The sequence below is a fragment of the Harpia harpyja genome, chromosome 10, assembly GCF_026419915.1.
Source record: "Harpia harpyja isolate bHarHar1 chromosome 10, bHarHar1 primary haplotype, whole genome shotgun sequence".
In the NCBI taxonomy this organism is placed as follows: Eukaryota; Metazoa; Chordata; class Aves; order Accipitriformes; family Accipitridae; genus Harpia; species Harpia harpyja.
The window spans coordinates 45,519,599-45,533,412 of NC_068949.1; the positions used below are offsets into that span (position 1 = coordinate 45,519,599).

Here is a 13,814-nt window from a genome sequence, read left to right on the forward strand (position 1 = left end):
AGCTAAATAAATATATATTTATACCAATATAAATAAGAAAGTACTTGTGGAAGGGCAATGTATGAACAAAATGGAACACATCAGAGAAGTGGATGGTGCATTGTGGGTCAGCACTGCACACATCTTTCATCATTTCTGTCTGTCACAAGCTTTTTTGATTTCTGAATGAGTCAGAAGTTGAGCTGTACAGCATAAAACCTAAACTGTGGGATAAAATAGCCAGTGACCTTGTATGACAAATATCTGTGTTATTTCTTTTGCTAGAACAAGTGCATCTTTAAAACTGTCAGGCAAATGGGGAAAGCTGCTGTTGCATAGATGTTTTTAAGCAGTTTTTAAGACCATATTTCAGACTCTTTTCTCTCTGAGTTTACATTATAAAACACTGATGATCTCAAAGTACCCATTTCTGCTACTTTGAAGCATTGGTTGTTCCTCTTTCAGGACTGCAGTTATCTTGCTTAAGCGAAAATTTAGATGTGCAATGGAAGCAGGGATTTTCACATCTTTAATAAATAAAATCATTTCTCGGCTAACTGCGGGCATGCCAAGCATTGATTTAGAGGGTGATTTCTATTCACTCTGTTTTTTACTCTTCTTCCCAAGCAAACAAAGCAACAGTGAGCCCCAGAGTAAAAATGCTGTGAGGAAGCAGAAATAAAGACTACTCACTTGAACTCAGCCTAAAGTTAAGCTTCAAAAGGCCTAGAGAAAAGTATAGATTATAAAGGAATCCCACTAGATTTCTGTATTCAAAGGAGAAAGTATTCCCCTTCTGGTGCTTGAAATCCAGTCTGCAATACTGAATGAGTGCCTGAAAGTTTTCAGATGAAATCATCCTCAGGTCTGTGCAGTGGTGGTTTTAGTCCTGGCCTCCAATTTGAGGGAAGGGCAGCTTTCTTCGGTGAAGTTTCCTCATTCAAGTAAAGATCAAATACTTACAATTTATGACATTGTCCAAGTATGAAAATGTGGTTCCTTTTCTTCTTTTTTTTTTTTCTTTTCAGAAAGAAGCAAACCCAATTTGCTTGGCTTTCTGCTTTTTTCTTGCGGGCTGCTGACTGTGCCCATGAGTGCTCAGCAGAGATTTCCCTCGCAGAAGAGGACTTTTAGCTGGAGGGAGCCTATTCTGCACAGCTGCAGCCCCACACCCCACAGGCAACTGGTCCCAGGCCATTTTCTTCTTGTCCCTTGCTGCAAGAGGGTTTGTGCTGCTGTGTTTCTGCACACAGCGTGGCCCTGGGCTTCCCTGGAGCAACCCTAAATGCAAATAATAACGAGGTACTTGGGCCGAGAGGAGCTGTGATATAGCTCTGCATCGCTGAGTTTCCATAGATAATATATTCCCACAAGGATCCTCGAATAGCAGAATAAATTACAGCAGCCTTGAAACTGTTGTAATTCATGCTCAAGCTGGCAGAGAGTACCCATTAGACCTGGGAACAGTGAGTAACCCCAGCGGTCTCTGCCAAGGAGAGCCCAGAATCAGGACGTGTTCGGCAGACGCTCTCTGCTTTTCAGCTCTGTGTGAATGTAGAAAAGAAGATATAAGCTTTTCTGGTTTGGCTTTTTTCCCCCTTTGTATGTAGGTGCTTCTTGTTTTTTTTCTGGTGCAATTGTGCTGGTTTAATTGAAGGCAACACGTAGCCCTTCTGCTGGTGCAAGTGTGTAGAAAAGTAAGAACCCACTCAGGTTTTTGTTCTCAAGTTTGCGGGCTTAACAATAAAGTGGAGGGAGGGGGCTGTTCCATTTATTCTGGAGGAATAAATCTTTGAAAATCTCTCACTGGAGAGAGATCAGAGTGAAAAAGGTAAGAAGAAGAGGTAAAAGCAAAAGTAAGAAGGGGCCACATGTAGAAGACCATAGACTTTTACTTTGGTTAGTAATTTTAGAGACAAATAGAATGAGATATTACTTCAAGTAACCTTCACTCACAAATCATTAAATAAGTAATTCTATTATAAAATTCTCACTTCCTGTTTATGCGATGAAAAGTCCTCTGTATGTCTTTAGAAAGTCTAATGTTCGTGTTTAAGAACACAAGAAAAATCTCTTAATGTCAAAGAAAATGAGTTTATCGGGTCCTTCTTCATGTCCCTGCAAAAATTCCTGTCAACTTCTGGCTTCATTTTTCCAAAATTCAAACTGCTTGATGTTGTTATCAAAATGGATTCTGAAAAAACACAAGTGTTTTAGGTATTACTTAAGTACAAGTTTCTTCTAAAGGTCTGATTACGGTAATGATGTGCTTTAAATCTAGTAGAAATCAGTGGAGTTGGAGAATTAATCACATTTGCAGCAAAAGACTTTGCTTTCCATCCAAGATGGCTCCAGAGCACTTTTACCACCAGTGTGGAAAGGTTTACAGAAATGATTGAGTTTCTTTACTTTGTTATAAAATTATAAAGTTTTGAAAACAAATTCAGAAAAGCAGTTGTGAACCAAAATCCTGCTGCAACATGAATGAGAACTAACAAAACCCTTTAGTTTACAGTTTTAATATTTAATTTATATAATTTACATGCTGGCATCAGACTTTCGGAGTGCTCAATCCCTCTGGCAGCAAGAGTGGGGTGATCTGGGAGCGGTGGTGGGATCCCCATCACGGCAGGGGGATGAGTTGGGCAGGAGCCTGGTGGAAATCCAGTCGGGCCAGCGGGTCCTGCCCGTGGGCGAGGTCCCTCCGGCTGTGTTTTCCCGTACCCGCATCTGCAGCTCTCTGCTCTCCTCCACCACCGTTCTGGCACGGGCTTTAGGAAGAACATCTGCAACCAACAAATCTTTCCTGGGTTTGTAGTCCAATTTGCCAATGACATAAAGATTCTCTCTTCAGCAAGAAATATATTTATAAAGTTTGAAAGGATTAGGTAGGCATCTTTTAGCAATTCAATAAGTATTTTATGATCAATTTTAGCTAACACCAGCATTTCTGCAGGCAATTGGTCTCTGGTTTTGACAGGACTTTTGCTGGATTTCACTGATGTGAATGGGAGCTGAAGGGTCTCACCACCTGACGGGGATTAGATTGCTGAAAACAGCAATCAATTTCTGAAAACTACAACTTCTGATAAAATTCCCAAAGCATAAACAGCAATATTCAGCTGGTATAAATCAGGGAAGTTCCACTAGGTTTAGTAAAGCCAGCTTACATCACTGGAAGGTGTCATCTTTTTTTCAGATGCTTTTGAGAAAACAGCAAAAGCTGTCGTGCGTGTGTTTCTGAGCCTTTTGAATTACCAGCAAAACAGGCCAACCACGAAGAAAAATGCAAAATTATCCTGAAAGTCTCTCTAATTCATTCTGGTGAAAACTAGCTTTTATCAACATTGTAATTAAACATATTTGCAAACTCCCATCTAATTTAAATAGGCTTCACTTCTTACAGTTCAGGGGTGCCTGTGAAGATTCCTCATGTTGGCTTTTTTTTTTTTTTTTTTTGTTTTTAAATAAATCACTGCTTGGTTGTATTTTAAGGTGTAGCTCTTGCTCCCTATAGTCTATAAGATGATGCTAATGTTTAGCTTCAGTGGGAACTGGCAGTGGTTGCTCACTCCTAAAGCTTCAGCCACTCATAGCTCAAAGGCTGGGACTGTAGTATGCAGAAATAAAATTTAATCAATGAATTAAAACCAAATGGAGCAGTTTTAGTGACATAAAGAGAAATATACATTACTACATCAGTGCCTGTGGTATTGCCTCCTTAACCTATGGATAAACCACTGCATGGAGTGCGTATGCTTTCTCTTCTGGAGATTCCTGAGTCGGTCCCTGGTGTTTTGGTTGCGATGGCAGCCGTTGCCAACGACTACAGGGAATTTTTCGTCTGAGTCAGGTGTGAGATACCTAACACTGCATCACATGGGAGCAGATATGCACTGGCCTGGGCATTTGTAGCTGGATAAAGATGGACTTTTAAAATGTTCTGCCTTTTATTTCCCTACAAATATTTCATATTTCAGGCAGTATCAAAGATGTTCTTTCGGCTTTTGAATTTTTTTTGGCTTTTTGGCTTTTTGGATATTTGAATAGTGTGAGTGTGTCTGTGTGTTGCATTGGTAGTTCAGTTTCCTCTCTGAAGAAACAGTGTTTCAGCAACATGAACGTACTGAAAAACTTAACTATTCCTTTTGTAGCTGTCAGAGTCTGCATGGTACACGGTGTCCAAACCAAAGAGCTTATTTCATTTATGGAAGGCTCTTTAGGAAGTAATTCTGATGGGTTATTCAACAAAGTACTTTTTGTTACTGTAGGTGATGTTTCCTCCTTTGCACAGTGAGTCTTTCTGAAAAGCAAAATATATGAACTGCTCAAGGTATAGTTTCTTTTAAGAAAAAAATAAAACAACAGCAACAAGAAAAAGTAAAAACAAGAAGGTTATATTGCAGCAGAAGAAACAGACACTGTTAGCTCATCTTAAGCATTTTTGTTCATGAGATATAACACAGTTCAACTTTTAAATCAAGTCAGCTCATACAATTTCATGGTGGCCAAATAGGAGAGTCTTTCCTACAGTGTGGAGGATTAAGAGTGGGTAAATGACAGTCTGTCCCCTTCCAGAAAAAAGAGGAAAAAATAAAGTGGATTGTTTTTCCAGTAAGGGCCAGATCTGTGGTTTTGTTTTGCTCTTCCTATTTTTTCCCTGAGGGAAATAGCAGATGGTTTGAAAAAGCAAGAGGAGGTTTGGCTCAGGTTTGAGTGCTCTTTCTGGTTGGGGAGTTTGGCAGGCTCCTTGGTCGTGTGCTCTGTCTGGGAAGTCTCTTAAGAAATTCATTACTTTGGGAGGGGGGAAAAAAGCCTATTTACCTCCACGGCACAGCTTGTACCCTTGTGAGGAACGGCACTGATTTATGAGCACTGCTGTGCTGCAGAGGCAGGAGGAGTGAGGCATGTCAGGACCAGGGAGCTGACGTTTCCCTTGCTCCTTGAATACTCTCTGGTTTTGCATTTGGATTGTTTTCTGTCAGAAACCAAAGAATAAGTAATTCTTGCAAGGACAAGTCCAATAAATGTAAAATACCAGCTTCCTTTCCAGCCTTGAACAGATACTTAGAGACTAACTTCAGTCAAGCCAGAGTGGGAAAGCATCTTTTCAAAGACACAGACAATATTAAAGTATATTTTCTGAATGACAAAGTTTTTATGATAGTGGCGATTACTGTTCAACCTAAGGGCTAGTTTGAATTTAACTCCTGGTTTTGATACACAGAAGTACAATGCTTTGTGTGATGAGATGTAGAGAATCCTGATTTTTACCTCCTGGTTTTCTGGCTTGTTTCTTGGCTGGCAGGGGTATTCACCGGCATTTCCCAGCCTGGGGGACAACATCTCTGCCCGCTTCCCTACCACTACGTTTGGCAGATGAGATGTTGTGTTCACCTCGCTCCTGCTACCAGTGCAATAATCTCCCAGAAATAGCTGATTTGATTTTGGGGGGAATTTTAGTGCTTCTTCCTACCACTACGAATGCAGGCTCTGGGTTCAGTGGCAGCTCAGGCTTCTCCTCGGTTCATCCCCCTCTGCTCCCGGCTGGTGTCCCAGCTCAGCCCCACGAGCCCCAGGCTTGTTTTCTTGGTTCATTATCTCTAACATTCAGATTCCCATCAGTTAAAAGCTCATGAAGTATCTCTTTTGAAACTTTAACCTGAATGTGTTCACATTACCATACCGACAGCTTAACCATCCCTTGATAACATAAAGGTGTGAATGCTGATGTTGCTTCTTAACAGGTGCTACGCCGGGTTCACCCTGACGTTGGGCATGACAGCACAGCTTGGCCAGTGATGCTGGAGGCAGCAGAGGAGCTTGTTAATGAGCCTGTGCTAATGGTGGCAGGGCAGGAGACGTCTGCCTTCCAGGCACGAGGGAAACCAACTGCTCTTAGATTAACGCAAGAGTTTTTCTCTTAGCGTGGTTTCAAAGACGTCTTGGATTTCCTCAGGTAATGTATTTGGAGTTGGTTCTCTGATTGTGTGTCATTTTAATGTCTTCAGTGAATAATATTTTTTCTTCCCTGTTAAACAAAAATGTTTCAGATACTAAGATACTCTTGGTATTCAGGAGAAAACAGCTTGTCTGTACAGTAGATAAGAATGCGTCTTCCTGTGTTGCCTCAAATTCCCTTACACATTAAGAAAAGGGATCGGAAAAGGATGCTTTGAGAATATTTCCTAAAAACCCTGGTTATAAGGGTGAACGTTGTTTGTACCACATTCTTTTGTTTTTAGTAAGGATGGAAAATGGTTCACAGATCACAAAATAGCATAACTGGGTTGTGAGAGTAGGCATTAAAGCCAGAGTCATGCAGAGACCTACAGACACATTTATTTTACATATCTAAGTAATTTCTCTTTCTAGAGCCATTTTTTAAAGAGAGAAAACTGTTACAACACATGACAACAGCATGGCTCGAGGTACAGAGTGCCAACAGCCCACCCAAACCGTTGTGATGCTCTCAGTGGCTGCTGGTACAAAAGGTTGGCGAAAATCTTTCAGCACTGTGTTTTGCTGGTAACACATGCTCTGTTTATGCAGCTGTATCTAGGATTTGTTAAACTTCGTGATAATGCTGCTTTAATTTTATTTTTCTGGACAGGCAGAATTTGTTCTCATGTTTTATGGAAATGTTTTTTACACTTCAGTGTTATTATGTATTAAGATCAGTTATGTATTTTAATCCATGTGTGGTGCCTGTAATTAATTCTGCTGCGGAATTTGTGTTGTTTATCCAACAAACAGTTGAAATTTGAGGGCTGTGGATGTGGGCCTCAGTAGTAGCAATGATTTAATTTCCTATTCCGATATGATGTCTTGATCCAGTGCAGCAGAAGTACTTGTTATTGTGATTAAAACAGGGGAAGATAGTGGGAAGAAAGGATACTAGATCATAATGCTCTGACCATTTTCCTGCTGGTCTGAGGTGAGAACATTCCTAAGCAAGAGCCCTGCAGGTCTGCCTGACAAAATGAAGTATCTGTGGTCATTCCAGCTTTTGAATGTGCTCCTGATTTTGACTGTATTGTTACCCACTTTTGTACATCACCCTATTCATTCCTTCCTTTTTAAGTGTATTTGTTACTATGGAGACAGGAAAATAGTTCATGAGAGGGGAACTTCACAGTGTGGGTGGGTCATAGCAACAAATTGGTTTATAGAGTGGTTGGAAAATTATATATTGGCTAGTGGATAAACAGGTATTTTACGTAAGAGTTATATATTTGCAATATAATAGGATGCCTGTTTCGTTTCTTCTTTCGGAGATTTATTAGTGACTGAAGAAGAGAGAAACAAGCAGCCTTAACTGAAGACCTTAAAGGATAACAGCATTAGAAATGGTCCTTCCAAATATTGCACTTTTTACAGAAAATAATATTTTATGGTTTTGTGAGATTTTATTGATATCAGTTGTGTTTATTGTAATCCTTGTAATACATTCATTTACTGGTGTATGTGCTTGGAGAAAGAGAAATGTCCCTGAAATTGGAAAAGTTTCATGCAAGATAAAAAATGAACACAAATAAAATGGTCCTTATCAGAATACAGAGAATTAGACAGAGGAGCATGAGGGATCTCATCAGAACCCAAATCTGTGTTTTGATTTCTGAGTCTGCTTTGGTCACAGGGTTTCTGTCCGTGGAAGTGATAATGCAGGGGATCAGGCTCACAGAGTCAGGCACACATTCATGTGCCATTATTAAACTGAATTCAAATTTTAATTACAGTGGCTAAAAGGAGGTATGATTATATTTAAAAAAAAAAAAAGTTCTACATCTTTTAGCTCAAAGAAAATGTGTTTACTCAAACCCAGCCTTTTTTATTTCCTGTTGTTCCATAACTCAAAACTGCTTACTGTGTTTTATTCTTTGTCTTTTGCACTGATAGGATTATCAGTGTTATGTCGGTTTGATGATGGATAAAGAGGAGCAAGACTGAGGTGATGTATTTTGAATTGTTCTATATTTTATTAGTATTGATCTTGGGGTATGTGATGGCTGTACTCCATTTGACCTTTCCTTGTCAGGTTATTTTTAGGACAGGTTGTTTATAGAATTGCTAAGGAAAAGCTAACCTGAGATAAGCATTTTAGAATGTTTGATGTTTTGCAGATGTTAGCTCTTCAGTGTGAACTCTGAATTCCTAACAGTAAAAGTTTTCTGGACAATCTCCAAATATTGGACTTTCAGTTTCAGCATAGCAGGTCTGTATGTTTGCCGAGTGAGCTGTGTGTGTAACAGCAAGTCACACATGAGAAAATCATCCGCTCCAGCACTGGACATCACTTGAATTCCCAGCACCCTCCCTGGCACAGCTTTGGCTGGTACCAACCGATGCCTTCCCACACTACATCCCATGGGTTTCAGTCCCAAATAATGCCGAGGTTCAGGAGACAGCACACACCTGGGGCTGTTAATAAACACAGTAGGGGTGAGAACAACCTATTTTGGAAGAGAACGGGGAGGACAGCCAGGTGTGTATGAGCTGTGTCACTTGCCAGAAAGCTCAAACAGGAGACCATGGCCTGTTTAGTTACTAGTATAGCCATAGCTTTATAGCTTGCTTCTGGTGTTATAAAATATTTATTCATAAATATGTTCACAACACATTATTGTAATTAACAACACTCTGTTTTTGTCTAGTATCACTGTGAGACCGGGACTGTAATGAGGATGCTACCAACAGGCACTGACCCTATGATACACTCATTTTTCCTCCACCCTGAATAGGACCTCACAGCCCTGAGCTTTCCACAGCCTTGGATGGGAATCATAGAATGGCTTGGGTTGGAAACGACCACAAAAATCATCTAGTTCCCCTCCCGCCCCCCACCATGGGCAGGGACACCTTCCACTAGACCAGGTTATATCATTTTTCTGGCTTTCCCTGTTCTTTCTTCTCTGATACCTCAGGGCAAAGCAGTGGAAAAAAGACATTTTTTTTTTCCTGCAAAGACAAACATTTTTCCTGCATCCTCGGAGCATTTCTAGGGCTATTTCTGGGCAGGAGCCCTGCAGCATGGGTTGCAGCTGCCACCCCAGGAAGGGACCAACAAGTTGCACATAAATAGGCAAACAAATCCTCAAAAGCAGGAGTAGGTCATGATGAGCCCCACAAATTCTTGCAGGGAAGCCTCTAAGTGGCACTGTCTGTTTGGCAGGCTCATGTTGTTAAGCGTTAGAAAGGAAAACACCTAAAATAGTGACCACTTGTAAAAATATCGGCCTGAAGGCACATTATGTCATGCATGAGGAGAATACTTGATCTCAAACATATATACGGTTTTGATTTGTGCAGAGGAGACCCCCAGAAGGCATGGTTTGCAATGACAAATATCAAGAGCAAGGGAAAATATCAGCATTAACTCTACATAAGATCTGGGGGTTTTCTTGCAGTGGGAAGATGAATGCTTGTGAGCAGTGATGTTGTGAGATGGGGGTGAAATTGCCTGGAAGGAACCCATGTAAAGTATTCAGAAAGTTGGCTTTTTCTGCTGGTAACCAGGGTGATTAGAGAGCTTCATGTGCTGGTGGATGGAGCTCCAGATGACGTAAGCAGTGACTAAGCTGGCCAGCACTTTGGTGCAAAGCATGGTGAACCATGTTGCTCCTCTGAGCATAAAGGCTTGATGATGTTGGCAGTGAGTCTTCTACAGCTTCTTGATGGATCAAGTCTCCATTAAATTTAATGAGAATTCGCCATCCAAAGCCTTTTTCTAGTTTTGCAAATCCCACCCCAGCTCGCTGTGAAAACTCCAGCACGTCCGATGGGCTCTGGGGACTGGCAAAGGTCAGGGTGCTGCAGGGGGTTTAGTTGAGGTTCACCTCAACTCTGGACAGCCTTCTTTAATTTGACACAGCATAATATACAGGATTTCTAATTATGGGGCCAATCTTGCTTCTTGTACGGTGAAGGGTATCAAACGATGTCTTTACACTGAATTCTGTCCTACGTGGTGGTGGTTTTTTTTGTTTTTTTTTTGGCTGCAATCTCGTTTCTTTGCATCAATTTAAAATTAGTAAAGAAAGGAGTGTTTTTCTTACCTTTTTCTTTATTTTGTAACAATAGTTCAATTGAGAAAACTGAGCTCTGCTTCCCCGGTGTGTAATTATGTGACCACATATTGTGCTCTTGAGAGTCCTTCCCTCCTTTGGAAGCAGTGAGAAAAGGCTGGAAGTGATAAAACCTGGAATTGTTTATGTATGTGTGTTACTGGGGTGGGGTGCGGAGTGCTGGAGCCTGCGCGTGGCTCTGCCCCAGCTCCCACACTGAGCACATGGGATGGATGCTGTTGCTCTAAATCTCCAAGGGAAGAAACAAAACATCAGAGACAATTTTGGTTCTGGCATATTTGGGTTTTCATGGGTTCTTGTTTCCCGGAGGCCTGGTAAGTGGGGTCATGCACTTGGTTTCTTTTTCCTGTGAAAATTCCTTTTTCTGTGGCCAGAAAAGAGTGATTCATACAAAAATTTCTGCATATAAATCTGAAAATCCTTTTCTCTGCAGCTGAAGGTGCTACAAATCTGTGCAAAGATCTAGACATTGAGAGTCTAGCTATGTTCTTCATCCCTGCATTGATCTATTTTGTCTTTCAGAAAGATGATCGATCACACCAGAAAATCACAAGGTGGATTTGAGAGGGAAGAAGCTGGCGGTCTCAGACTAGAGTGATATTGCAAGAATCAGTTTGACTCTGTGGTGCTTCATATGAGGCATTATGAAAGGACTGCAATTACATTGGAAAAATGATGAATTTGAATTTTTCAGGCACAGTCCTGACTCCTTCAAGAAAGCAGGAGCCCTAAGGAAGAAGGGTGCAAAGCAGTCTGCCTGCTTAAGAGGCTGGACACAGCTTGTTGGCTTGCGAAGGTGTGCAGCTCCTCGTGCACCCCAAAAAACCAGCAAGGGCTTTCTAAATCTTTCCTTGCAGAGACACTGACTTAGCCCAGGGCTGTTCCGTGCTGTTCAGTTGATTGAGGAAAACAGCAAGTATTTACAAACAAAAGCTACAAGGGCATTATCCGGGGGCTATTAAAATGTGTGTATTTCTAATATGCTGCAGACTGTAGATTTCTTGCAATTTCTTGTTTTCTAATGAATGCTTGTAGCCCAAAGCAGCAGTAAAAAAATTACGTGATCCATTCTTTAACCATGAGCCACTTCTGTGCAATAAAACCGATCCAACGTTAAAAACGTTGTCAGCCTTTCGTAGGGCATACGTGTCTCTGGCTGTGCCAGCGGTGCAAGGGGCAGGGGGGACAGGGCTCCACGGTGTCCTGTCGGCTGCTCGGCTTTGCTGTGCGGAGGACACACTCCGAGGAGGTCAGGAACGGCCGGGAAGCGTGCTTGTGGGGCTGAGCTGTCCTGGGCTCCTTAGGAGGCAGGAGGACCAAGGGCTTCGAATATCGGTGGGTTACAGGTTACAGGTGCTCTCCTCCAGCGGTCCCCGCTGCCTCCAGCGAAGCCGACTTTCAGTGCGGACCCTGCTGCAGATTTGTGCGAGAAGAGAGGCGTTGAAGGGACAAAGACCCATCCAAACCCGTCCCACGTCCCGGTGAGCGCTGCAGCAGCGTGCGGGTCATGTAAACCGCCCTCGCAGCAGACCCCTGCGGTTTCAGAGCCAAAGGCACTGCTCCTCAGCTCCCTATCCATTCCCGCTGAAACACTGCCCTGGTAACCGTGCTTTTCATCTGCCTTTTATGAATTGACTGTTTTAGCATCCCGGAGTTTCTTGACCTTAACAAATGGAAGGGATGACTCCTTGTTTTCAGAGGTAATAGTAAATAGGATTCAAGGCTGTTATTCAATTGTCTGCAGCTCTGTGCACAGCTGTAGCAGAGTTTTGTGAAATCCAGGATGAGTCCTGGTGCTTTAATTAGAGTAGAAGTGTTTTTAATGCACATCAATATTGAGACTTCATGACGCTGGGCAGAACAGCTGTTGGACAGTGGTTTGCCAAAATACCTACATTTAATTTGGACAGTTGGTGAACTGTAGTATTTGCCAAATCGTGAACAAGACAGACACTTATTCCAATTATACGGTCTTATTTGCTACAGCAATCAGTGTGGGGCCAAAGAGCTACGATGTAAATAGAAAGTAAAACACTGTGGCTAAGTGACTTAAACTGCACAGCTCCACTGCAGGACGTGTTGAATGTAAGCACCAAAAGAAAAATGATGTGAAATGGTAACACTGCTTGAGCAGGATAGTACCTAAAATATTAAGAAATGTTTATTCATGACTTTCAGTGCAACAAAGGTCATATAATTGAAACGATTGACGGGTCACCAAATTCATACAAAGCATCGTGCCTTCAGAGTGTCTTTTCTGTAGAAACAGATCAGTGCAATTTACAGTAGAGTAATAGGGATGAAGGAAAGGCAATTACTCTGGATAACTTAACATTCATTTTTTATTAACTGGTGGGGAGTAGTTAACAAATTATCATCTATTTTTTCGTACCAGGAGACCATCAGGTCCAGCTCTGCAGGAGCATTTGCTCTGGCCCCAAAGGGAAGGTACATGGCTGGGTGGAGAGACCGAGGCAGTGGGACCGGGCTCTGCTGTGCTGGTACTGGGTCTGTTGGAACCGATAATGGAAAAAATATTGAGGAAAACCAGTGAGAAGCCCAGAGCAGCAGCAGATGGGTTTTTTAAAAAAAAAAAAGTACTTTTTGGACTCTCTTGTAATTCTTCCTCCTTCTCAGCAGCTCTCACCCATTCACTTCCATTTCAGCTTCTGCCACCCGGGCAAACAAGGCAGCTTGTAAATAAGCCAAGATCTCTGATTTCTTGTGAATACCTGGCTTGGAGACATCTGCTGCTCGTGCTCTCAGTAGGTTGTTATAAAGCTACTTGCAGAATTAGGGAACTTAGCAATAGCATCAGAAATGAAGGTTTCCAAGTCCTTTGTAAATTTTTTTCCTGGATCAAGGTTTTCCCCAGGCTTGAGAAAATCTGATTGGGAGAGGGGGTGAAGCGCTTTATTTTCCATGAGGATTGTTTTGGTCTTGCCTTTAAAGCACAATTACAAAGTAAGAGGGTTTGGTTTTTTTTTTTTTTGCAATGTTCGTCCTAATGAATTGCAAGCATGCTGTGTTTGCAAGCTACAAATTGCTAAATAAACTGCCAGATAATAGAATTTAGTGCATGTTTTTAATTTGGTACCACTGCCCACAGCGTTGCAAAATGTTATTGTGACAGAGTGCTTATAGCAGTGTGCTTCCATCGTTATGTACCTTCATTTAGAGATTTCAAAGAGAGCATTATTAGTGATAATATTGTTCCAGTCTGTACCATGGCAGTCCATGCAACGTTTTATCCAGAGCGCTGATAATGGGCTGCATGGGATTTACTCTTGTGTTAAAGTGATACATGGGTTTTAAGACTTGTGAACACTGTAAATTTCCCTGTAAAATATACTAAGAAAATTAAAAATTGATCTTATTTTCATGGGAGGAAAATATTTACTCAAACATTTACCTAAAAATAGCAATATTAATTCCTTCGTGTCACAGGAGGATACATGCAGTTTTGTTTGTATATAACTAAAATTCTCTGAGCAGAAGATTTTTCAGAAAGGCATTAAAGCTTTAAATAGCTTGTTTTCACTATTGCTAATACAAGACTGGGAAGAAATTGTTTCAAAACAGAAAAATCCTGTGGCTAGATATCCAACATCCAGAGCTGAAGGTGGGTTTTGAAAGGGCTCACTGTGCCTTAGTCATTACAAAAAGCTCAGCAGGAAGCAGTGGGCTGTGCAAACCCCAGGCCAGATGTTTCATCTTCTGTAGACATCCGCTGACTGGTGAGTAGTATCC

At 41.5% G+C, this 13,814-nt stretch overlaps 1 long non-coding RNA gene across 1 annotated transcript; it reads left to right on the forward strand.

Moving 5' to 3' along the window:
- Nucleotides 1–5,744: 5,744 nt before the first annotated feature.
- LOC128147284 (uncharacterized) lies at nt 5,745–11,128 on the forward strand. The gene is made up of 2 exons (XR_008236987.1): nt 5,745–5,938; nt 10,587–11,128. It is a non-coding gene; the product is annotated as an uncharacterized LOC128147284 (long non-coding RNA).
- Nucleotides 11,129–13,814: the final 2,686 nt, after the last annotated feature.